The sequence below is a fragment of the Struthio camelus genome, chromosome 18 (genome assembly GCF_040807025.1).
Source record: "Struthio camelus isolate bStrCam1 chromosome 18, bStrCam1.hap1, whole genome shotgun sequence".
NCBI lineage: Eukaryota > Metazoa > Chordata > Aves > Struthioniformes > Struthionidae > Struthio > Struthio camelus.
In genome coordinates this window covers 16364017-16390755 of record NC_090959.1, presented here as the reverse complement: position 1 = coordinate 16390755, position 26739 = coordinate 16364017, and the positions used below count along the sequence as shown (strand labels likewise).

Genomic DNA, 26739 nt, shown 5'->3' with positions numbered 1-26739 from the left:
CCCCATTTTTCATAATCGCTATTAATGAGAACAAAATGGGAGCTGAGGGCAGAGGGAGAGAGCTCTGACAAGATAAATAGCGTACGGGGTGCGTTGTCAGCCACGGAAAATCAGGGCTGCTTAAACACCCCCAAATAGCAGGAAGAAATAATGCTAATAACCCCATCAGGGTGAGGACACCCGGCCCTACCACGTCCGCGGGCGCCTTTCGGCCCTGAATCAGGCTTACGACGGCCCCGCGTGCTGCGCCGCTGCGAAAGCCAACGTCACGTTGGGACAGCTCGACGTTGGGGCAGAAACGCCCCAGCCCTCCGCGGCAGGAGGGGCCATTTTGTCGTCTCCTGCCCCGTGGCCTGGAAGATGGCCGCCGGGAGGCCGTGTAGACCGGGGGCGCCGACACCCGGCCGGCCGCCTTCCCCCGGCGCGACAGCGTTTGACCAGCTTCAAAGCGGCCGCTCGACACGCGAGAGGTCGGGCGCCCTCCCCGGCTGCTCCCCGAAAGCGCCCCAGGCCATACGGAGGGAGCGAAGGCGGGATGCCCGGGAGGTTTCGGTCGTACGAGTGAATATCGATCTGGGGGTGGATACGGGGGGCCGAGATCAAAAGCCAGCGCTGCTCCCGTTGCGGGGCGCGGGGGGCAAGGGGGAGCCCCGCCGCCCGGTGAACGGCCACGGCGACACGGTGACATCCGGCGAGGCGGAGCAGGCAGCCGGGGACGCGGCCTTGGGGTGCGGCACGCCGTCCGCATAAACACATATCCATTTATCTATATTATCATTACCTTGCAACGATTTTTATCATCATAATAATTATCATTATTTTGAATGACCGGCCCGACGCGTTGTTGCGTGGATTTCTCTTTTTGGATGGATTTCTTCCAACGTGCCGACAGTAGCGTGGCTGGCCGAGCGCCGGGCGGTCACCCAGCCCGGAGCTCCTCGGCGGGGAGCTGGAGGCCTCTCGCGCCGCTCCAGCACCCTGCACCCCCTTCCCGCAGGTTAAACTCGAGTTAATCCCGTGGATTAACCGAGGCGGAAAGGAGAGCAGCATTATACAAACCCGCATCTTGAGCGGATCCTTAATGCAAAGCGATGCAATTTGGAGGTAAAAGAGGCCTTTTTTTTGGTAAAAGAGCCGCCTCGCGGGCGGCCAGGCGTGGTGCTCTGCTTCTGCCGGCAGAAATCCCGGCGGAGATGCAGCGCTCGCCGGACAGGCGCCGCCAGCGCGCGATTCGCTCCCGGTTCTTGAGCCGAAGCGGCCGGGATTTGGCGCGCGGCGCAGGAGCCGGAGCAGCCGGGCGCAGGCGGGTGCCCGCGGCCTGGCGCCGTCCCGGCGCAGCCCCAAAAACCCTATCGCAGAGGCTCGCATGCCTGACTTGAGCCATTTCCCCCCTTTTTCCCTGATGGCAAAGCTTGCACCGGTCAGATTAAAGAAACGCTGCTTGCTTCGCGTTACGGGTGTTGCACTATCAGTAAAGTACAGTCGGCAAGTAGATGCGTCCTTGCAATTGTGCTTAGCTCACAGCCGTATCTGACGAGTAAGGTGTGAGTTAACCAACACCCAGTTTATTGATGAGTCTCTCAAAATAATTCACAGCTATTTCGTGTCTGAGTTGGTCGGGCACGGGGTTTGCCCCTTCCCGCTAGCCGGGCAGGGGACGGTGGAAAGCCCAGCGGAGGTGGGTGCGGGCGCAGGGGTCCCCGCGCCGACCAGCAACGGTGCCCCCTCGCCTGCCGCTTGATTTAAGGAAACGAGTCTGGAATTAAAAGTTCAAAATCTGCATGGAAGAGGAAGCTGAGAGGCAGGTTTGGTCATCGGCCCAGGCCGCGGGCTGGTTTTATAGGCATCGCGGAGCCGGAGCAGGCTGCGGCGCCGGGCTGCACCGGCCCCCGCCCCGAGCCCGGCGCCCTGCTGCAGCGGCAGCGATGCTTCGCTGCCCGACGCCCCGGAGCAGCCGGAGCCGGCGGCAGGCCGAGGGCCGGGCCGGGAACGCCGCGTCGCCTCCGGCTGCCATAAGTGGGTGCCGGCACGAAACGGGGAGATATCGCCGCTGGCCGGGTTGTCGGGGCCCAGCTCTGCAGCCAGGGCTCGCACCGGCGCCTTTCCCTGCGCAGGGCGGCTGGGCAGTGACACGGGTGCTGGCGGGCTCAGACTGGCAGCGCGCCCAGGTGGGCTGCCTGCACCCTGCCTGCACCGACTCTCCCTGCCTGCACCGACTCACCCTGCCTGCACCGACTCTCCCTGCCTGCATCCAGCTTGCACCCTGCCTGCACCGACTCACCCTGCCTGCATCCAGCTTGCACCCTGCCTGCATCCAGCCTGCACCCTGCCTGCATCCAGCCTTCACTCAGACTGCGGCCTGCCTGCACCAACTCACCCTGCCTGCATCCAGCCTATGTTCATCCTGCACCCAGATGCACCCTGCCTGCATCCAGCCTATGTTCATCCTGCACCCAGATGCACCCTGCCTGCATCCAGCCTATGTTCATCCTGCACCCAGATGCACCCTGCCTGCATCCAGCCTTCACTCAGCCTGCACCCAGATGCATTCTGCCTGCACCCTGCCTGCATCCAGCCTGCACCCAGAGGCACCCTGCCTGCACCCAGCCTCCACTCATACTGCAGCCAGCCTGCACCCAGCCTGCACCAACTCACCCAGCCTGCACCCAGCCTGCACCCAGCCTGCACCAACTCACCCAGCCTGCAGCCAGCCTGCACCCAGCCTGCACCAACTCACCCTGCCTGCATCCAGCTTGCACCCAGCCTGCATCCAGCTTGCACCCAGCCCGCACCTAGACTGCACCCAGCCCGCACCTAGACTGCACCCAGCCGCCCCGGCCCGTCCCCGGCGCCCCGGGCAGGCCGGGCTGGTGCTGCCCCCTGCCGGCCGCACCCGCGCGCTGCAGCCGCACCGGCCGCGGGGCGCCGCGCTCCGCACGCGGCTCCGGTTGCCGCGGCAACGGCACGAGGCGGCGGCGGCGCCCGGGGACGGCGGCCGCGCGGGGCCGCGCCGGCCGCGGGGCCGGTAACGCCGGAGATGCGGCTGCGGCCGGCCCTGACCGGGGCCGTAATTAGCCACGCCGTTAATTGCGCCGGCGCTCGGCCCCGGGGCGCCCCGCGGCGGGGGGGGGGAGGGGAGAGGAGAGGATGTCCGCTCCCCCCCCCCCCCCCCCCAAACCGTGGCGGGACGCGGCGGCCGGGCGGCCAGGGAGGCCCAAGGCCGCGTGGCGGGACCCGCCGCCGCCCGCTCCCCGCCTGCCCCCTTTGCCGGGGTTTCCCCCTCCTAAATTAGTACCTGCCAGCTGTTCCCTCCCGCCCCAAATCCCTGCTATGGCTGCGCTTAGGGCTTGCCGTAAACAAACACGAGAGCGGCTCGCGCTAAATAAAGTTATTTGTCTACGTAAATTAATATATCATATTCTCCCCTGAAATATAGAGAGCTATCTGTCTCCAGAGAAATCACGTTAAGAGTGACATAGTATAACCCTATTCATTTGCATATGCAGATATGTCTAATTATTCAACTTGCAATTAAAGGCTTGTGTGTCAGCAAATGAGACTAATTAGATACATTTATCTATGATAATCAGCTTTATTACAAACAAAATAGATTTCCCTTCGCTTTGCCGGCAAGCGAGGCGTGTTGAGTGGAGGTGGCCGGTCCGAGGGGCTGGGGGCCGACGCCGCCGAGGAGCTGGGCTCTCGCCGGCGGCCGAAGCGCAAATGTCTCGCCTTGCGCTTTCTTTCTTTTCTTTCTTAACTTTCTTGCTTTTGAAAACGTCCCGTTGGTGCAATCTGTTGTGTACTATAGAGCAGGTCGTTCAAAAAAAATAAAATAAAAATCACCAGCAAATCAGGCCTGGGTGACAGGTTCACAGGCTTCTCCGTGATTTAGGGTGCTGCATTAAAATAAATCGTACTGGGTCTCTCCGAAGGCTGAGGCAGCAAGTAAAGGACTAGCCGGGATGGGGACGTAAGCTGTCGCCTTTCGTTTAAGGTGGGTAAAGGACATCTCAGTTCCTTCAGGCCTTTAGACAAAAATGCTCCGCCGAAGCCCAGCCTCATCTCGCTGCTTTCGGCGGGGGCTCAGCGCCGTGCGGGCTGCAAAACTCCGAGCCGCGCGCCTTGCTGCTGGGCACGGGCGCTCCCGGCGCTGGCAGCGGTTTTGGGTTGATTATTCCCTAAAGAGGGGCTCAAAGCTGCGAAGGCGGCACGTGGTTGCTCCTGGCAGGGTCCTGCTACTTTCAGGAAAACAAGTTTGGGGTTTTTTTGGTGCTTTCTCTGTGGCCTGAACCAAAGACACAAAATAATATTCAAGTCTGCTGTTTTTTGGCTAATTGCGTTAGAGCCAGTGACCCGCACAAGGCAGGAGCGGGGCGGAAGAGAAACTTGCCCTGGGCTCGTGCTGTCGTGTGGTCGCACGGGGCTGGTTTCCGGGTCGCAGCCCCTTGCGGTGGCCACTGTTGGACACTGGTGGTTGGAAGCGATGGAGCAGGGCATGGAGCCGCTCCTGAATGCCTGGCTCTTCTCTGCTGGGGCCAGCCAAGGAGGCTTCGCAGTGATAACAGAGGAGCTACGGGACAGCCTGCATCCCTCCAGAGTGACAGCAGATGCCTAAGGACATCGCGGATGGTGCTGGGCATCGGTCTGGGGTTAAATCAGAGCCAGCGTGTCTGCCTGAGGGAGGTCACCTGAGCTGAGCTCCTCAGGGTGCGCTGGTCCCAGCACCATGCAGGGGTCTTGATGGCCTCAAAAGCATCCTTGGGTGTCATATATTCATATATATGTTCATAGATGCTCATATATATTCATATATGTTCCTATATATGTCCTATAATGTGCCATGGTGGCCCATTAACTTCTTCAGAGCTTCTCTAGATACTTGCCCAGCCCTGGTGCCCGTAGGACCCATGTCCCTGCCCCCTGCAACTGTCTCAGCTTGCTCATCCAGCTCAAAATCAGGAGTGAATCCCAGAAATATTGTAATTAGAAACAAAACTGTTTTGTTTTGGAAGTCGCTGAAACAAGACATTTTGGCTTTTAGTTCAAAAATTCTGGCTAGGCCTATTATACTATATTTAGAATAAATCCTCAACTTGGTCGTAATATTGTTATCCACTGAATTACTTGAATCACACTTATCGTGATCGCTCAGGATAATGTTTTCAGAGTACACACCTGAGATGGCTCGGAGTGAAACCCCAAAATAAAAGCATTTTTGGATAATTCGTTTATTTACAAAATTGCTCTATTTCTGGTGGAGCCAATTTATAATATAACAGATAAAATGCATAGTTCCAAGCAGAAATTATTTCCAGGAAAAGTCAAAATTATCTCATTTTGATAATTTTCAAATCCAACCATTTTTCTTTTCTAATTTCAGATGTCCAGTGGTGGGTTTCCTCTCCCTTAACTTTAGCCACTGAAAAAGTGGACGTGTCAGCTAAGGGACTATTTAGGAGTCTTCCACAACCTGTGAAGACAAGCTGCATATCCCTCCTCCGCGTTTCAGACACCCGCCTTCTGATGAGAGGAATCGTCCGTTGGATCTGTCTGCATTTAATTTGAAAAGAAAGTAGGATTTAAAACAAAAGAAAGTGAAATAAAACAGTATGGTCAATGCAAAATGATGGTTTGCTCCCGTCTTTCTCTCAGTTATGCTGAAAAGAAAAAAGAAGAAAGAATTTCTAATAAGAAAGAAATTCTTATTCTAATTTCTAATTTCCACATAATCCAAATTTTGTTTGTAATATTCCTGTTCGGTGAAAAGGGAGAAAACAGGAGGGGAGCAAAAGAAAAAAAAACCATTGCTATCCAGAGGCAGCAACCTGTATGTGTATTTTATAATCAGCATTCTGCATTTTTCTGTCTGTACCAACGTTTCAAGGGTGAAAAAAAGTCAAGCACAAAATTGTAGGAGCACCTTATAGGCCCACAAATGTGGCTGAAAGAACTAGGGATTTTTTTTTTTCCCCCTCGAAAAACCAGACATCTCTGTTAGGACCCTCAGTAAGAGCTCCGCTTTTACTCCCACTGTGATGCCCACGGCACCTTCTAAAGCCTGCAGCAGCGTTTTGAGCACGTGGGGGCTGGAAATGCCCTTTTTCTTCTGTATTTATGTATTTATATTCATATATTGCCCAATTTACTGGGCTCTCATGCATCACTCAGGCTCTTAATGCTTTTACAGTAAAGACGACAGCAATAGCTGGCCATTTTCCCCCCATTTAACACATATACCGTAAATTGAAATTCCAGGCCAAAATAGTGCTCCTTGTCCTGCCCAGACTCCTGTTGCTTGCTGCATGATGCATTCGGCTGAAACATAACGGGGTTAAATCATTTTTAGCATCTAGGGATCACTGACAGGAGTAAATAAGTACTATATAACCTTGCCCAAAAAGCAAAACAAAATAATAACAGGAAAATGAGGTTAAGTGAAACCATTTCAGCAGTGTTATAGGCCTGCTTTCAGTCAATAAAGGCTGGGAAATTCAAAGTCTTTAGAGGCTGTCATTTCATCCTAGCTCCCTCCACCGCTAAACTTCTCTTCACAAAGCAATGAGTTAAAGACTTAGCAGCAGAGTCATAATACATCTGAAACGTACTTTTTGTGCTTAATATTCACTGAAATGGTTGGCTTTGCTGGGTTTGGTTATCGAGAGGAGTAATAGTTTCCAGTTTCATTGAAGCATAAGATATAATTCCATTATCTTTTTTTTTTTTTTTGAAAAAATAATCTGGAAGAAGTAGAGCAAAATGGGAGAAGAAATGATTCTATAGACCCCGTTAATTATGTATCCATCATATAAAATAGCAATAATAGCATAATAATTTTTCATTAAATAGGGCATGGGAATATTTGCAATCGCATACTGTCAAGTAAGAAAAGGCTTTAAAAAACTCCACTTACTCTATTTCAATAATGCTAACTAATCTGGGGGCAATTAACACTAAATTTTGGTGCCTGCTAAGTAGGAATCTGACAATTCTGCAGTTCTGAGTTAATTTGCACGTGGCTCCACGCACATTAAGCCCAAATTCAGCCCCTGTAACTTCAGGTACTTGAAAGTTAGAAACCTGCTGCAAATTAGGTGCCTGAGCTATCAGCACAGTGCAGGGACAGAGAGCTCAGAGCGGCACCTGCACCAGTTTCACTACCGAGCCGGTCTATTTTCCAGCCCGTGTTTGGCTGCAGAACAATTGCTTCAGTATATTTTAAATTAATAAAGTTGAAAGCGATGCCATTCTGTTCTCCCCGCAGGGAGCAGCAGTTTAAGCGTTGCTCTTCATTCCAGGAGGTTCGGGACGGAAAGGAACTGACTCCAGCGTTTCATCGGAGGGGCAAAGCCACGCTCGTGCCGCCCAGCGAGCTGCTCAGCCAGCGGGCTTCGGAGAGCAGCGTGAGCGGGGACCGCTTGCCTTGCGCTGCTTTCCCGTGCAAGGCACCAGTTTGTAAAGCCGCTCTCCGTTTTAAAGAGCAGCCAGGGCACTGGGCAGCTCTGGGACACTTTTTCTCTTCCAAACATACCCTGGGCATCTGTCAAGGAACGCCGTGCCTACGTGTGGTGGGAAAATGCCCTCCCAGGCACGGGGAGTGGGTCTCCTGTTCAAAAGAAAGAAACCCAGCAGTGAATTTGACCCAGCTCCACACTGCAAAATCCCCAACAAGGAGGTTTGGCCCTTGCCAAGATGCAACATTGAAGAAGAAAACGGTTACGTGGTGTAAGCAGCCCGGGCAATTTGATAAAGGACATGAGAAGAAGGGAAAAAGCTGCCGCTGCTGCTGCTTTAAATTAAAATGCTGCATCAGCCAGTCCCTCAGGAGTTGATAGAAATCTAATTAGTCAGACAATCTGGCACCAAATGTCCTAATTTCCCCAATCCATGTGGGATTTGGGTATTCTCTTATTCACTGCAGTTCTAAATTTCAACCTGAGCCTTTGTAACCCCTCGCTTTTCTCTGGGCAGACCCAGGACTCGAGAGAAGGTGATCCCTATCAAAGCCTAATTGTTTTTCATAAACCTTTAATTAATTAGACTCAGGCTCATGAAAGACACTTAAAATATTAACAATTTGTTTAGCGCCAAGTGTTGGACACGCGTCGCTAAGGTATCGTGTTTTCCTAAGGAAATCCAGATGTAATTAAGGTGAATGGGTGTCTTCTCGGTGTGGGGTCTGGGCCGGTGCCCCGGAAGCGCGGGAAGCAGCACGGGAAGCGGCGCGGGAAGCAGTGCAGGACACAGCATGGGAGGCAGCGCGGGAAGCGGCATGGGAAGGGTGCGGTACATGGCGTGGGAAGCAGCGTGGGAAGCAGTGAGGGAAGCGGCGTGGGAAGCGGTGTGGGCAGCGGTGTGGGCAGCGGCGTGGGCAGCGGCGTGGGGAGCGGCGTGGGAAGCGGCGTGGGCAGCGGCGTGGGCAGCGGTGTGGGAAGCGGCGTGGGCAGCGGCGTGGGCAGCGGCGTGGGGAGCGGTGTGGGAAGCGGCGTGGGCAGCGGCGTGGGAAGCGTCAGGGGAACCTGCGTGGGCAGCGGCGTGGGCAGCGGCGTGGGCAGCGGCGTGGGAAGCGGCGTGGGCAGCGGCGTGGGCAGCGGCGTGGGCAGCGGCGTGGCACGTGCAGCCACATGCCACCTCGCGGCAGGCGCCGCGGCGCGGAGCGGGGGCTCAGCGCCCCCAGCCCGCCGGCGGCCGCCCAGCCGAGCTCGGCGCAGGCGCCAGGGCCCGCAGGCGCTTTGCTCTCCGGGGCACTCGCAGAGCGAACTCGCGACGCAGCTCGGCCCTGTGCGAGGGGACGGCGAGCGCTGGCGCGAGGTGCCGAGCGCCTCCGAATCCCCCCGACGGCGTCGGACGGGGAGGATGCCCGGCTCACGCAGGATTAAGCCGTTCGGGAGTAAGAGACTTTTTTTATTATTATTTTATTTTTCTTCCCGAGCAGCTATGACCTGTCACGTCAGAGCTTTTTATTAAAGTCTCTTAATCCCCAGATTATCGCCACAACAGTTCCCCGGGCCCCTCGCGGATCAGGCCGGGCCCGTGGTGGCGACGCGCATTGGAGGAGTTTTGATCTGCGCGTTATGGGCACGCGCGCCGGCGAGGGGCCGCGGCGCCGGCTCGCCCCTCGCGCCGACGGCAGCTGCGTATCTCTGAAGCCGACCTCGAAGGGGCCGTGCGCGCGGCTCGTCCCGCGCGGCAGCGATGCCCACGCCACCCAGGGCCCCAAAAGCGGCACGGCCGACGCGGGGGCGCCCCGAAGCCGCGCGGCCACCGCAGAAGGGCGGCGAGGGGCGAGGGACTAACGCCGCCTTCCCCCCCCCCCCCCGCAACTTCCAAAACGCCGCAACTCAGCCCAAAGGATGGATGATGTGATTTTTTTAAGAGCTAAGCGACGGGTCTCAAAACGCCGGCGAGGCCGCCCGCGGCGAGCTGGTGCACCACCGGCCTGGCTCCTCTCTGCCCGCCTCAAAGGCCGCTCCGGCAACGTCAGCGCGGGCGCGCAGACCTCCCGAACGAGGACGGACCGCCCGGCGCGCGCAGCGAGCTGGCGTCCCGAGACCGGCGGTGCTGCAGGCGGGGGCCCCTCCGTTGGCACCCGGCGGCCTGTGTCCAAGCCCAGCACTGAAAATCTGGGCGAAAGCCGGACCTGCAGCGCGCCGGATCCCCTCCGACCGGCGCCCCGCGGGCGGGCGCTGCGGGCTGGTCGCTCCCTCTGCTCTCCGCGATGGAGACGCCGCGGCACAAGCCCGAATCCTGGCTCGCGCTCACCAGAGATGCCGAGCCCCTCTCGGACCGCCGCCATCGCCTCCCTGGGCCGTCTCGGGCACGTCACGCTCAGCCCGCAGAAGGCGTTTGTGCCCTTGGGGCCACGAAGGCCGACGGGATCCTGGGGTGCATTAGGCAGAGCGTTGCCAGCAGGTCGAGGGAGGTGCTCCTGCCCCTCTACTCAGCCCTGGGGAGGCCTCACCTGGAGTGCTGTGTCCAGTTCTGGGCTCCCCAGTACAAGAGAGACATGGCACTCCTGGAGAGAGTCCAGCGGAGGGCTACCAAGATGATTAGAGGGCTGGAGCACCTCTCCTATGAAGAAAGACTGCAAGAGCTGGGCCTGTTCAGCCTGGAGAAGAGAAGATTGAGAGGGGATCTCATCAACGTGTACAAGTATCTGAAGGGGGAGTGTCAAGAGGATGAGGCCAGCCTCTTCTCCGTGGTGCCCAGCGACAGGACAAGAGGCAATGGGCAGAAACTGAACCACAGGAAGTTCCACCTAAACCTGAGGAAAAACTTCTTCACTGTGAGGGTGACAGAGCATTGGAACAGGTCGCCCAGAGAGGTGGTGGAGTCTCCTTCGCTGGAGATATTCAAAACCCACCTGGACGTGATCCTGGGCAATATGGGCAGGTGACCCTGCTTGAGCAGGGGAGTTGGACGAGATGATCTCCAGAGGTCCCTTCCAACCCCAGCGGTTCTGTGACCCTGTTTGCTGTTGGCCGCCTGAGTCGAGCGTGGGGATAGTCCAGGGCACGTCTCCCTTCTCCGCGCGCGAGCTCCCGTCTCGGGGGACCTGCTGAGGAGCCGGTGGCTTCGGTTCGGTCCTGGCTCTGCCACGGGCTTCCCGCACGACCTTGGGCCAGCTGCTGAGCTCCCTACCTACCTGTTTCCCATCTGTTAGAGACCAAGCGGGTTTATTAAAGGGACGGTGTGAAGATCAGTAAATTGTGAGGCTATTATTAGCTATTACGCTGCTAGGGCCCAAATGTTCCCATTTGCTGTAACAGCTCAAGAACTGAAGCAGGCAGAGAAAAGCTTCACGAAAATCCAGCGTTTTCTCTCAGGAGCCTCCTTGCAAAGGACAGAGGTGGGTTTTCCTTTATAGCCAGCTCCTCACGCGTTTTATGAAATTGCGATGCCCAGATTTTCCCAAACTGCCTTCGTTGCAGCCTGCGAAACGGCCCCCAGTAGCCTTTGGCTCATGGAACCGCTCCAACGTGCTTAATGTTACCTGCATTTATCATAACGCGCAGGAGCCAGAGGCGGCAGAGGGAAGGAGGAGGGAGAGGCCGGGTAATTCATCGCTCAACAGCCCCAGCAGGAGCGGCTGCTCTAGTCCCCAAATCACTTTGCTTTCTCGTTCCCAAAGTTCGCGGGAGCGTAAATCAGGAGCAGGGTTCGGATCTGTGAATCATCTGTCACGCCAAAAGCTGTTGGCTACAACCTCTGCGTGACTCACGGTGGGGGGAAAAAAATTATAAATAAAGCGTGGGGGCGGGGGAAATGACTAATTGAGTGCAATGATTAAAAAAAAAAAACAGCTCCCAAAAAAGCTGAGCGCGTTTCTTCAGCAATCAGTGGCCCGAGCGAGCGGTGCGAAAGCCCCCGGGATTTGCCGGAGCTCGGGAACGGCGGAGCATTAATATAAAGGGCAGCATCATCCGGCAGGACGCCACCGGGCGGGTGGTCACACGGCGCGGTCGAAACACCGCTTAGGGGCTTCGCATCCGCCTCCGCCTCCGCTCCGGATGCTGGAGCTGGGCTGGGGCAGCCAGGCCAAGCTAGAGCGCAACACGTTAACGCGCCGAAGTCACGAGCGTTGTCTTCGGCCCCGAACAAATCGGGCGGATGAGGCACCTCCCCGAGTCTGCAGGACGCCGCAGGGCGACGACCGCCTCCGGCAAGCTGCGGCAGGCCTCGCGCCCCGTTGTCCCCGGGGCAGGCTGCGCCGCCGGCTGCCCCGTCCTGCCGTCCCCGACGCCCGGGCACAGTTAGGCGTCCGCCCGGGCAGCCGACCCACGGGCGCCGCTGCCGGCTCCCTCCTAACGGGCGATAAAAGCTGCTGCCAGCTTTGAGCCTTCAGCCGCAGCCAAGGCTGCGAGCAGGATACAGCGCCGCACTCGACGTGCGCCGCGTGCCGCATCAAACCCTGCGTAGCCGCTTCTCCCCCTCGGGTTCAATTAAGAAAGGCAGCTGAAGAAAGACAGAGTACTTTGACTTTCGGAAATCGGGGACGTCGGGAGCCACAGGAGGCGGCTGCGCCGCCAGCTGAGCGCGGCGACGGGCTCGCGAGCGGCTCGGGTCGGAGGGCCCGGCGCCAAAATCCGCGTGGCCTTCCTCCAGTGTGGAGCACCTCTTCCTCCTGGATTACGTATATTGATGAACACGCTTGAAAGACGGACGCATTTCTGTACAGCCCAGTGCTTTCTTTTCCCGACACATGCATCCATCTGCCAACATCACAGACCTAATTAGTACTCCCTTATTTCTATGCACTGGCTAGTAAGCATGTGGCATCTTTCCACAAGCCTATAAAAACCTCACTCGACGCAGACGTATAGCATATTGCGATGGGGGGGTTATGACCTCAGTGAAGCTGGCAGTTGCAGTTGCCTTTCCGATGAGGTTTAATGTCATGATAGCCAAAACAAGAGAGGCCAGCACCCAAAACACAGGCTGGCACAGGCAGCCTGCGGATGTGGTTCGGAGCTTCCCGGCCCTCGGCTACTCAGCCGTGCCGCGTTCCCCTCCCCTAGGACCACGCACCGTGCACCTGGGTTGATGCAGTTGTTTATAGGGCTCTAATCGAAACTGGATTTGTGTAATAGTTTAAAAAAAAAACCACCCTATGCATAGAGGCTCAGTCATAAAGGCAGAGGTGTTTTTTGCACTTTAATATGAAATGCAAGGGCCAGGGCATAGGACTGGCAAGGAGAGGTGCCCTGGAGATTCAGCTCTGAGGAAAGAGAACTAAGAAATCCTTGAACAGAAAGGTGCTAGAGACATATCTGGCTTCATTTCTCCTCCAAAGAGAAACAGTGCACATCCCCTCGCAAATCCGGCCAGCCCCGCAGGTCAAAAATGCTGTGTGACTATGCACTAGAGGTTATTTTCCTTTCCATGCTGGGGAGAGTTATTTGGAAGCCTCCTGCTGGTGTTACCTTAAATTACCCAGATAAATAGCACCGGAGGTGATGGACAATAGATCCCACTGGTTTGCATGCCGGCTGCTCTATAATGGGCTGAAAGCTAGAGCTAATGTAAAATGCCCTAAAAGGCACCTGTTTCAGTTAGCTCTCATCAAACTTGCAACTGGTGTAAGTTACTTTACAGAGCTCCCCCTGCAAAAATATCCAGCTTCTGCTGTGCAAGAACCAAGCCTATCAAATACCTACGGAGTTAGTAGCACAGTGACTTAATTATTCTTACGGTGTTACTTTGTGTTTCGACGAATTTTGCTAAAAATCTGTGTTTGAGTGTGTATGTTTGAGTTTTTAACATTTTGAAATAGTGCTTCTTTCGAAAAAAAGAGTTGCGTGCTCAACAACGACTCTCTTGTCTTTCTTTTTGGTTAAACAGCCTTCTTATTTTGCAGGGCTACTCCCTACCTCTCCGTTTTTCGATTAAAATGAGAATTTAAAGAAGTGAGAGAAAGAATTTTCCCATGGGAAGCTAACAGAATTCATATCCCATAGAGACTACCAGCAAGCAGTATCTCAGGGACCGGTGATGCCAGATACATATATACGATGTAAACTGCTGAAAATGTATCACGAGCAATATAAATAGTGTTAACACGGCTAGAAAAAATAGCAACAGCAAAAGACTTTGCAGTTCAATCAGAGGTATGGGTGCTGTTATCAGATTTGTACCCAAATGCAGGCTTCTTTTTCAAAAATATAATCTCTCTAAACCAAATTAACCCCCGATGTAAGCCCGCTGAAGTTGATGGTGTTACTGGGCAACACAAGGTAGCTTGACTCTTTTGCTTGTTTTCCGCTTATTTTAGCAGAGACAGCGTCGTTTTACATCGCTGGCCATGAGCGAGAGCGTGAGGATTACCAGCTAATTCAAGGCTCTGAAGGGCTGCATTGCTGTGAAGGGTTTCATTTGGATCCATTTTGTGTTTCTGAGGACATAGCCTAAGCTGTGTACACGAAAAAAAAAGGTAAGGTGCAGCCCAGAAGTTGCAGAGATGTAAAAATTAGCCAAAAAAAAAAAAAGCGCCACTACCAGCAAAAACTATCAGAAAGTGTGAAAGTCACCTGGATGGCTCCTAAGGGGTTTACACGTTTGTGTGATTAGAGTCATATTTATAGGAAATTCTTGTCACTTCTCCTCACACTCAGTGGGTCTGTAAAACACATCACTGCTGCTCTCAGCGTTTGGGAGAGCTGCTGAAAACAGGAGAACGTGTGCAAGAGGGACAAACCTCAGGAGCAGGGTGCCTGGGGCCCGCACACGTCCCATGGGTCGCACCTCTTCCTCCATACAGGCTCAGGCAGCGGGTTTTAACCAAAGTGAGACACCGATGCCAAGGCATGCCCGGAGCCTGATGCCCCCCAGTCCGTCGCCACGTCATCCTGGTGTTGGGGGGGCGAGGGGACGCGCAGCCCCGCGGCAAGCTCAGGCTTTTCGGACGGAGCAGCATCGCACGCTTGCCCTGTTCTCGCGCTCTTCGCCAGCGTGCGCGGTTGGCCGCCGACGGACGTAGGGCACCGGCAGCCAACCGCGATCTTGCCACCGTGGCCACCCCAGGCACTTACGCGAGCAGCTGCGGTGGATGCTGTGCGCTAGAGCCGGGGCGATGGGAGCCGGCGGGTTGCTGGAACGGCGCACGACGAAGCGGTTTTGGATGCCGTTCCAGAGACGCTGCCCGATTGCCAGGGGAGGGAGCTGGTTAACAAGGACGTTCTGGGTTTGCCTCAGGCGGCGGTTTGCGGTGCCAAAGCAGTGCAGAGGGGCAGGGGGATGGGATCTCCTCTCCCGCCGACACAACTAGGTCCTGAATAATGTACAACAGCAGCAGCAACTCTTGGCACCAACCTGCAAGAAAACAGCTGGGGTTTAAAAAAATAAAACACAAGGGCCCCATTAAAAATTGACATCCTCAATAACAGGACCTTGTTCATATGTCAACTTAAAAATCTCGGTGTTCTCCAACAGAGTTGTAAGATCTAGAAGGCAGTAATTGCTACAGTCCGTGATTTCCTGAGCGCCGCGTGCTCTGCCCGGCACAAGGGCTTGCCCGAACGGAGGGGCGAGCGAGGGAGAGCCAGAGGCAGCCGCAGAAGAGGCGGAGAAGCAAAACGAAAGAGAGGAAGAGCCCAAGCGTGGGATGGCAATCCCGCCTGCCCTTCTGAACTGATATTTGATTTCTAAGCGTTCCACAACACGGCATTGACACATCTACTTCTCTCGCAGGGCTGTCCGGTTTAATACGTTTCAGGTTGCCAGTGCTACATTTTGAAACCTCACCCCACCTATTTCCCCCAGCAGGAGCTCCTCAGGCAGAAGAAGGGGTATTTCTTCTTCCAGTTGTCAGAGGGATGTGTTAGGGCAGGTAATATATATAAATTAACAACAAAAGGCATGCAGAAAACAGCCAGAGCCCTGAACCAGAGATAAAAGCCTAAACAAGTGCACTGAAGTGTAAGGTTAAACGGGGAGGGAAAAGCCATTAGGGACAGTAGAGCTTTGGAAAAGAGTAGAAACAATCCTTAAGGAAGAAGAGCTGCTGAAGTATGTAATAAAGACAAAGAAACAGAAGCCCCAAAAACACGGAGAGCTACTGCTGGAACTCGGGACAATACAAATGACTTTCCCCGGTCAAAACGGGCTCTGAACGAGAGCGCTGCTCCTGGCGCAAAACGCTATTGCTGATCGTCTGACAGCTTGCAAAGACTGGCTGCCTGAACGCAAACAGGAGCAACCGTGTCACGGCAAAATAATAAAACACAGCAATCGTTTTGTTGGCTTGTCACATATTACAGCTAATTATTTAATTACTCTAATTTAAAGTTTTACTAGATTCAGCATCAAAGCCTAAAAATCTAGTGATTGCAATGTCAGAAAGGAATAATATAATTAACGTATTTAGTAGTAACATATTAAACTGTTGATTGCACTGCATTAATCGGCAGAGACGCCACACGGGAAGCTATACGAAAGACATGTCCATAGGGGCCTGCGTTGCCTCCCTGCCCGCGCCTACGCCTACACGTCCTCATGGACGGACGAGCAGGTGCGACCGGGGCTCACTTCTGCTGCAAAGCGTCCGTGTGGGCACGCGAGCCATAAAGCTTGGGCTGAAGGTGAAGAGCCCAGCCTCATCGCCGCAGAGGCACAGCCGGCGCACGAGGCCTCGCGGCACATCCGCCCAAAGACCGGACGACACACCTGGGGACACCGCGACTGCTCCCGGGGTTGTGCTGCACCGACCCTGAAGCTGCCCTGATTTACGCTGAGAGCTGGGCAGAGCCCACAAACCTCAGCTCAGCGCAGGTCTCCCCGCACAGGCACGTACCCCAGAGTCAAGCATTTAAAAGACGAATGCTTGATTCCCTGAGATATCCACGAGACCCCCCAAACTCAGGCGCAGCCGCGGTAGTCAAGCTCTTGAAGGAATTGGCCCTTTCTTTCGGCAACTTCCGCCAAAACTGGCTTCCTGTTCACCGAGCAATTAGAACTAGAAAAGTTGTTTCCGCCTGACATAACCTAGTAACGTTTAACTTCATTCTTCCTCCATTGCTCCAGAGCCAGGCAGCCAACAGAGGGAGCACAAATTCCTGAGCAGGGCTTCATCCTGGGCTCTGCTGATCCGGCCGGCTGCAGTCAACAGCGGGTGGCACGGGCACACAAACCGGGAGCAGCGAAAGGCCCTGGCCTTCGAGGCGCAACGTGCTCTGAATTGCCCTCCCCTGCGACAGGCCACAGAGCAGCGCAGCTCCTCAGAGGACCTGAGCCCAAATAACAGCCGTGATTTAAAAAAATGAAAATGAAGCACGGCATAAATAAATAAACAAACAAAATGCCAGTCTGCAAAGAAAGGATGCAAAACAGTGAGAGAGAATAGGGGCATATTTTTTGGGCTTATCTACCAAACGCTTCCTTGGGCACAAAGGGAAAGACACCAAGATAAAAAAGATATTAGGTGAAATATACAGGCAAGTATGGACACAGGTGTATAATAATTATAAATTATACCAATTTATGTTTTCGGATGAATTTCTGGCTGTAATCAAAGACTATACATTTCTTTTTCTCCCTCAGTAAGCACTGTTGCCTGTTTGCCTTTCTTACGAGACAAGTCACGTTCTCGAGCAGCACGTAAATAGGCACATGCAATAGAAATGCTCTTTGCACCAGCCCTGCTCCTGCACCCTGGTCCATCCAAACGTAGTCTTCTCTGCAGCCACCTTTGGGACAGTTAAGTAACTGTTTTCTATGGCAGTTGTTTTTTCATCCCAGCTGAAAATGCCATAATACTATAGTTTTTAGATTACAGTTAGCAATCAGACATAGCCAAGTTGGGGCTCCTCAGTGTGCTGCTTCTCAGAGATAATCCAACGCCTAGGCTGCGCTGCTCAGAGAGGGACAAACTTGGTGGGGTTTCACAACAACAAATGAGAGATTGATGAGGACAGCAGAAGGGGATATCTGTATGAGCCTAGCTGCAAAAACTGAGACTGTCCCAGTTGTCTATTACTCCTAATCCAAGCAGAAATGAGGCACCGCTGCAAGACTAACACTAACTGTATTCTTCAAATTAAAAGAAACCATTTACTTATTTTTTTCTCCCAAAATAACAGAATTCAAATACTGTTTGAAAAAATACATTTTCGTTTTCCACCTCACTGCATCCAATGATTGTGGTGTGATTATTAAACACTTCATAAATAATAATGTGACATTTTCAGATTGTGCATCTGATTAAGCAGCCATTCTTCTCTCCCTGACTGAGACCACGGACAGATGAGATTGCTGCAGATGCGGCAATCTTTGTGGCTCTTTCCCTGGGGACCAGGGATCAGAAGTCACTCCTGTAACCCAATTAAATCCAAGAAGATATGAGCTGATCACTTCGAGCCAGCTCCAAAATTCACAGCCATCCATGGGCAGCTTGACATTAACTTCTCTGAACTGCAAATCTGGTCCATGAACACAGCTTGATGCCCTTTCGAAGGAGGGTATTTTACACTGTGAGTCACTCTGCAGTGGGCAGTTTCACTGAATTATGGTTTAGTATTAGGGAGCCTGCTCTAACACAAAGAAGCAGTCCCAAACGAAGGCCTAACTAAATCAAGGGACTAAAATACAAGCAAGGGAAAACAGTCTTGTCTTTGGAGGAGAGAGGAGTCATCGGAAAGCAAAAAAGTGAACCCGAGAGATAAATACTCTCTCATGGAGGAATCAGGGTCCTTTGAGGATCAACACTAGGCAGGGACCCTTGTCAGAAAGTTTACTGCACATCTTTCACATCCAAAAAACATTTAGTAAAGTTACTTATTAAATAAAGACAAAATCCAATGTCATTTATCCCCTGGTTATTCCAGTGCCTAAGATGCAGCTGTGCTGCTCAGAGCTGTCATATAGAGCAGCGCAGATGTCAGCGAAAGGAACAGTCCTCTAACCCAAATTCTCTCTTCCTTTTCACAGCATTCGGATAAGTTAATCCTAGTCAAAAAAAAAATGCTTTTTTTTTTTTTCTGAGCACAATTGCCATTTCAGAAAAATGACCAAAGAAAGCAGTCCCTTGCCGTAAACCCTCCCAACCATCTGTCTGGATATTACTGACCTTTAATATTATGCAGGCGGGAGGTGGAAAGGACAGGGTAAGAAATGGGGGGGGAGGAGGCGTGGAAAAATGTCATTGCTGTAACAATGGCTTATTGCGTTTGGATAATCTCGCTTCTTGTACCGCTGCTAACATGGTAATCTTTCTCCACCTCCTGTATGTCAATAATGCAATAACCTCTCTCTCCCCTTGCATCAATAACACAACAGCCGCTCTCCGCTTTCAGCAGCACTGATGAATTCTGGAATTGCAACAGCTCAGATGGTCCACGCTAGCTTGTCCCTGCCTCCCACCCTCATTACATTTTAATTTCACTTTAAAGACAGTTGCTATCAGCATTGTTTGGCTACAGCTTCTGCAAAATAAAAGCGAGATCAGGCTATATTTGAACTCTGGAGGTTCCTCAAGTCAGTGCAGGTGCCAGGATATCTTATATCAATGTTGTTTCTTTTTCTTTCTACATTCTCAGTTGAACAATTAAGGTAAGATTTACCAAAGACTTTACTGGCCAACAGCTCGATGTATTCTCCAAGAAAGCTGCTGTAAACTCAGCTCTTCTGAAAACCTGACCCTTATGCTTCAATGTATGGATGGAGGGTGAGATTCTCAGCTCGCTGTCCCCATTGCAGCCCTCAGACCTGGGCTGATTATACTTACTATACCAGTGCACTAGCTATTGATTAATCAGTGTTGTTTTAAAGCATAAACATACACAAGTGCTCTCCACAGACAAGTTAAGCAAATTAGGATTAAAAATATCAATACAATAAGAACAGATAAAAGATAGTTAGAGCCAAGTGATGTGACAGGTTGGAAAAAAAGAGAGATCTGAAAGCATAATCAAGTAAGCTTAATATCAGAGAGCATATGGTAAAAAGATCTTGCAAGAGAATCCTTAATACGACAGTGGGCCTCACATACTGATTAATATCACCTCCTCTGTACAGTCTAGCATGGATGGATTCAAGAAGAGGCTGATAATTTTCAGAAATGCCGCTCCTCGTAATGATAGAAGATGAGGCTTTGTGAGTTATGTTGAGAATTATTGGCAAAGGTTAGGTGATTTCCCACTGGTGCTAGAGGGAAAACATTGCTTGCAAATTACCAGCATTTGTCAGTACTAATACCACATCCCCCAGCCACCTAAACTGTCAACATTAATAGGAGTCTTTACAGCAAAAGGGGGTGAAGATAGTCAGACTTGATCAGACCTTGAAATGAGAAGAAGAGCGTGATACAGAGAATAAAGAAATGGAAATGTGCTTGCAGTGCCTCTTGCCTTAGCTCCCAACATCCCACCCTTAGCTGCGTGGGTGGCACTGCTTACCACGCTCTGCCAAATATCACATTTGCTTCCTCGTTCGCTCTCCTTCCCATCTCTCTTCCATTCTCCGGGTAGATTTCTTTAAGCCTCTTCTATCCCCTCTCTTTCCAGTTATTTTTCTGTTTTCACCCTATCATGAGCACAGCCTTTCTGTTTTCCACCCCAATAAGCACAGGCATGATAGAAGGCAGGAGGGGTTCTCTGGTGCCTGGCTACCACCGGGCCTTGGTCCTTCTCTACACAGACCTGGGGCAAGCAGTCCCCTGGCTCCCACCACTGGTGAGCCCAGGGCACTGCTCCCCAGGAAGGAGGTTGGAGACAAGGTGCTTGCCAGGCCTCTGGTAACCTCCATCCCACCAGCAGTGATATCTACACCTTGCAAGGGAAAGGTTTCAGTGCTACTTAGACTGCGAAGTTTCTGAGGCTGTTTGTCTGCGCCTGGGGAGCAGCCCAGCGTGCAATCTTGTTTACCCGGCCTGGGAGTGCAGATCCCCAGCAGCATCCTCCAATGAACGCAACACAGATAGAGCAATGGTTACAGAGGTTTACACTGCTGGCAGGATAGTAACCAGCACTGATGTTCAGTAATTAATCAGTTTTTTTCTGGACAGTTGCTAAAGACTTTGTCCCTTCTTGTCTTTCCTCTGTAAATGTTAGAATAAAGGACCTGCCATCCACTTCTCCAGCACTAGCAATCTCCAGCTTTAGCAATCTGTCCTTGTTTCAAGCAGGCAAAACAAGACATGACTTAATTTCCTACATCTTCATCTTTCAGGCTGCCCAGCCCATGCAACTGGGGACGGGGATCAGCTTCGTCCCAAAGTTAACACACAGGTTAATGTGTGGTTTGCTACAGTCGTGCTCCCACCAAGGAGACCATAGAAAATATACACATCTGCTCTCCAGAGCCTTTCAGCACCAGAGATAGCATTAATTTAGGTCGGCCACAACCAAAGATAAGAATCATTTCCATTCGACTCCTCCTTCTGTCAAACTGAATAAAATATAGTTCACTTATTCACCTCGCCTGGCCCCTTGCTGATTAACATTAGCAAATGCAATCAGCCCATGGCCACATCGCCACTCTACATTAATGCAAAACTGGGGGAGGGCCTCGGCCACTATCAGCACAAAAAGAGAGCCACAGCTTTTAATGTGTTCATCCTTCACATGGCTGCTAGCGATAAAAGAAGCCATCAAAACAGATGGACAGGCCGGCCTAGGCAGAGATAGGAGATTTCTGCTGATAAAACAAACAAACCCTCCATGCAGAAGCATGGCGCTTGGAAAGAGGCACAGACATGGGTACAACTGGCACGCAGTGCCTAGGACTGCTGCAAGATTTTGCAGTCTGACTCCCTGGGCTTTTCAAAAGCATTGGCCAAAGCTACTTTTCCTGGAGGCAGTTTTACGGGTACTTCAAACTAGTATCTTTAATAGGTTCTCCTGCTGTTGCAGATGGTTAATACACCATGAAGTATAGAATCGGCGGCCCAGACTCATTTCCTGCCTTGCTTACTAGCAATTAATGGCACCCTGACCACACAGTGTTAATTCTCACTTCTCTGCTCAGGGATCTTCTCACACAGATGCAAATACTGATTCTGTCAACACCCATACATCTGAAGGGCCAAACCCTCAACGACGACAAAAAGGTTTGCATCTAGGGAGTATTTGCTTCCTGGACTGTAAATACGCCTCATACTGTCATCGTTAAGGAGTCAACTGAATATTAATCTAAAGTATGATTTAATTATTTGATCTCGGTCCTAACAGTCAATGGCACCAATCGTCTTTTCAAAGTTCAGAATAAAACGCAAGGTTGCAAAAGCAGAAGCTGTTACAAAAAAAAAATGCCTCTAGCAGGGAACTGTAACCTGCATCCTATTACATCCTCAAAGACAAGCAAATGGACAAAGAAAGCAGCACGGTGCCATGTAGCAAAGGAGCGATATTCATTCAAATGCTGCAACTGGACCTTTGTTTGTGGCTCCTGAGGATAACCCAGGACCCATAGATGACCATAACCGTAACCATAACCATTAACCTACAGTAAAAGGCTCACCTGTGGAAGACATCTCCCTGCCAAGTCCAGAGACAGCAGCTGATGGTATCAGCTGAAGCAGGTAGGCAGATGGGAGATCAAGGAAAAACAGGGTCTCTGCTCTGAGCCCCAGGAGGAAGAAGAGGCTGAACATGATGCACTGCTGGAGAAAAAAGGAAAAGAGCAGAAATGCTGTACCAGTCCATCTCTGTAATCCCAGGTCACAGAGGAAGGGAGACTCAGATGTTACAGTACTGCTGTTTCCAGGCTCTAGTTTGCGTCTGTAAGTTCCCCCCCCAGCTCTCCCCAGCATTCACAGGGTCCAGGAGGGTTTAACAGCACAAAAGCCATAGGAATCGCCATGACAATTTAGTTCTAGAACCAAAAGTGCCGAATTCAAGCAGTTCTACTCCCAAAGTTGTCAAATCCAAGAGAGCTGTCTAGGACAGTGCAGAAAGACAAAGGAGTCCCCACCGAGGCAGCTGCTCTGGCAAAGTTTTGAGCTATGAAAATATGGCAAGTGCAAGGTGTAGCATTAAATATTGTGTTCTAAGCCTGCCGGTGATATCATGGTCCTGGGCACACACCATTCACACAAGCGTAAGTCTCAATAATCTAAGAATCAATAATGTGGACTTTAACAACCTCATTCACCTTCCATAAAAATCGGCAAAGTGATAACAGGTTGCTCCTGGAACTGGAGTGTGGGTCTCGGTGTAGGCAGCAGTACTGCTTCAAGAACTGCATGTAAAGTCTCCAGCTGAATTGTGAAGATTTTCTTCCTTAAAAATCATTTCTGTGAGCCATACTTGGGAAACAAAGTTGTTGTTTTAAGGCAGTTGCATTCATTATTCTTCCCAGATGATATTAAATGCTCAAATACAATATATTTTTTTCCTTCCTTTCTTTTTTCTTTCCCTTTCTTTCACGACTCCCTCCTCTTTGGCAAACAGGACTCCCAAATCCCTTCTGATCACTAATAACATGGGCTTTCATATCCTCTTGGAACCAACGAAATTTCTTTGACATCTTAACTTTGCACAAATAGATTTTAATGAGGGAATATCACCTTGCCTTGAGCTAACTTTCTTCCTTTGCTTTTCCAAGGCTTTTGTAGTCATTTCCTTGCAACTTGCAGAACATTAAAGTTCAGTAAAGTGTTTGAACACAGCATACCATTTCCCCAGGAACTTTGTTTATTCGCTTCAGACTGCCACAGGAGGAACACGCTTTCAAAGACACGACGTAAATCATGCAAAGGAAGAACATCCTCTGCAACCCTCCGTTGTCCTGACATGGTCTTTCATGTCTGTTTGGGGGATTGCATACAAAAGTACTTCCCATTGGGTGACAACCAGGGCGAAGCTACCAATATAAATAAGGCTCTGAAGTTATGGTGTGCTCACAAGGGCTTGGGAAGCCTTAAGTATGTCTTGAGTAACATGTACCCGTCAGTGGGATCAGGAGAGCACAACAGATGTGGAAGAGAAGACCTAGCTACTTGCCAGAGGACACATCATCTCATGTTTAAACTTGCAGTAGACTTAATAAAGCCAACAGTCAGAGAGGACATCAGCCTGTAAGTTCTAAAACCAGCACAGGAGAGAGGAAATATTGATACCACTGACAAATTCCTCTCCCTGCTCCTCCCAAAGTACAAGGTTCAGACAACAGACCAAGAAGCCAGACATTTCCCAGGCTGTCAGTTTGAGAAAGGTCCCCCCACAGTGCACCGAGACGCTAAGGGATGGACTTTTCTTGGAACAGTTGTTCTCTGGGGTGGAGCAAAGTGTCACTGTGAAATGTGGCAGAGCACTGAAATCCTGAGCAGACGTTCACTGAATCCATGAGTGGGATTCAGCTGTCCCTCTGCAAACTCTTCCCTTTGTTGATAATTTACTGTAATTAAACCATATGTAAAGTTCTTTCACTCTGTTAGAAGCAGAGACCTTCTGCTGCCCATATGCCAGAAAGACAAATGAAGGGCAAAACTCACATGAAGAAGGCAAACTTTGGCTTCTTGGTTAAGAAACAGTAAAGACACTTTCCCTAATTAATCTGCTGGTGCTCAGACGACGTTTAGATATACAAGGGAGACTCACAGTGAGACACAAGGGGTCCCCAAGAGCACTTGAGAAACAGATGGTGACCAGAGTCTAGGTTTCCAGGTGCCTCACTGCTACAGGAATGGGGCGTTATCTGCATCAGGCCTTATTTCTGGCACAGATTGCTCCCGCTCAGGGCCCTGTACTGTGCTAGGGCTTGCTCACTTGCCAGGTTTACACCCATGTGTAAGAGGACAGGAACAACAGGGAGCTAGGAGCCAGTCATCACTTTCTAAGCAAGAAAGTATCCCCCTTATTTCTTGTGGTTCTGGTGCCTTTTTAAAAACAACCATTCCTTCGCTCGTGGGAAGAGCCACCATTTTTTCTTTTGAATACTGAACAGTTTGACACAACACTGCAAACATTCCCAGTTCTATCACAACGCTATTTTCCTGAAAGTCCCAGCTGCTGGAGACATGCAATTACGTAAGAATTGATACTTACTCTTAAAACTAGAACTCCCTATTAGCTTGAGCATATGACCTGGAAAATATTCTGAATTCCTAAGACTTAAAAAGCAACTACATGCAAACTCACACATACTATTTCTGTTTTCACCACTCTTGAGACTGTTCAGTCTTGAGAAGAGAAGGCTCGGGGGCATCTTAGCAATATGTAGAAACACCTGATGGGAGGCAGTAAAGAAGTTGGATCCAGACTCTTCTCAGTGGTATCCAGTGACAGGACAAGAGGTAATGGGCACAAATTGAAGCACAGTAAATTCCATTTAAACATAAGAAAACCTTCTGTACTATGAGGGTGGTCAAGCACTGGAACAGGTTGCCCAGAGAGGTTGTGGAGTCTCCAACCTCGGAGATATTCAAAACCCGACTGGACGTGGCCCTGGGCAACCTGCTCTATGTGACCTTGCTCTGAGCAGGGGGCGGTTGAACTAGGCAATCTCCAGAAACGCCTTCCAGCCTCAGTCATTCTGTGACTCTACGCAAGGAATTCATGATGCCAGAGAATACGAGGGAGGAAGCCTGAATTCTGAAAACCTGGAACTGTCAAAACTGAAATTATTCCAATCTCTTAAAATACAGCAGAAAGGCAGATTCTCAACTTATAGATCATTTATTTTTGCAGACCTGCCAGGCAGGAGAGATGAATTTTTTGCTGTTGTTGATCTAACTGCACTTCAACAAGGTAAAAAACTAAATAAACCCAAACCTTTCACGGAAGCTACAGCAAAACATTAGTTGATATGTTTTTAAAAAGTGTATATATATATATAAGTAAGAGCAAGAATCTGGAGTTTAGCGCAACAGAAACAGAAAGCTGATTCAGCAGAACAAGGCATAGTCATAAAAGATTTATTACACTTTATCAGCAATATCCACAGTCTTTCTGTGATTAGAGTTGCATTGTGTGTAATTATCTTATAGAAATTCTGCTCTTTGATGTGCTTTATCCACCATGCTGAAATACAGTTCAATTCTAGTGGGTTTTCATGGTTGACTGGAATTTACATTAATTCCTTTGGGCCTGCAGGGGCAGCCTGGTCTGTCACTAGCAAACTCTTCATAAATATTCATATATTTTATATATATACACACACACACACACAGAGACGAATATACATATATACACACATACACAGACACACACACACACACAAACATTTTTCTGCAAAATCCCAGAGACTCTGGCCCAGTAAAGAGAGGGGAAAACAAAGAGTCTGACTTCCCAGTAATGATCTTTGATTAATAGTCCATACTCCAGCCTTCCCTCTCTTTTGCCATGAATTAGAGTGATTGAACCGTTTACAGTAATTTGCAAGCAGAGGTTACACTCTGCTTTCAATTTAAGATGTCCAAGCAAATTGAGGAAACAAGTTCATCTCATTTCATTAAGCTTTATGTTTCTCAATAAGAAAAACGTTTTCTTTTTATTGTGCTTTTTAAAGTTCACTGATTTTTTCCTTACCTCCTAAGCCCACAAATGGTTGCTATCAGCCTGACAAACTACAGGTGTTTGCAGGCCAACCTGTATAAGATGCAAATGCTTAAAACTACCTTGCTCTTGTACCTGATTGTGCTTTTGTGGATTTCAGCAGGGGGAAAATAATCACCTTCAATGGGAGCAGAATCAGTCTTCTGAATAATAGGTTAATCCTTGGGAGGTGCTCAGCACCACGCAGGAAGGAAAAAATGGAGAGCAATGGGGGACAGCAGTTTAAGAGTTTGTTTTCCATTACAAGCAAAGTTCATTTTGTCGCTGTCTTTGATAACTAAATGGAAGTTACTCTGATTAACAAATAACTCTCAGAATTGTACTCTGAACTCTCTCAGAGATTTAATTCTGTCTGTTTTGCATGAACCTCACACCTGCAGTCCATTTATGGGTGCTGCTCTGTGGACGTGGTTTGTTTTTTCATTCAGTATCTGATATTAAAAGAGATGGAATTTAAACACCTTTCATAATTCAGAGGTAGAAAAAAGCACAGACCTAACGAGCAGAATCTGTAACTACGAAACTGAAGGTCCAAACCGCAGACAGGACCGATCACTTCCAGATCTAGCAAAGTCAGGAGAAATTAGTGATTGTAGCCCACAAACACCAAGTTGTGCTATCAAGGGCCTCATGCTGTTTCTACGGGAGCCTCGCTCATTCCCTTCAGCAGGACCAGAGACGGATCCCCATACACACCCCTGGGCTAGGCTTCTCAACCCAGAGTTACATTTCCTGCACCCAGTGTAACTCTAAT

General features: G+C 50.7%; 1 long non-coding RNA gene across 1 annotated transcript in view; it reads right to left on the bottom strand.

The window, feature by feature from the left end:
• Window positions 1–11816: 11816 nt before the first annotated feature.
• The window catches only part of LOC104141491 (uncharacterized), a 28587-nt gene continuing 13664 nt past the window's right edge, over window positions 11817–26739 (bottom strand). Inside the window, exon 5 of the long non-coding RNA XR_011135324.1 lies at window positions 11817–14808. This is a non-coding gene — a long non-coding RNA (uncharacterized lncRNA). The remainder of the gene's footprint in view (window positions 14809–26739) is intronic.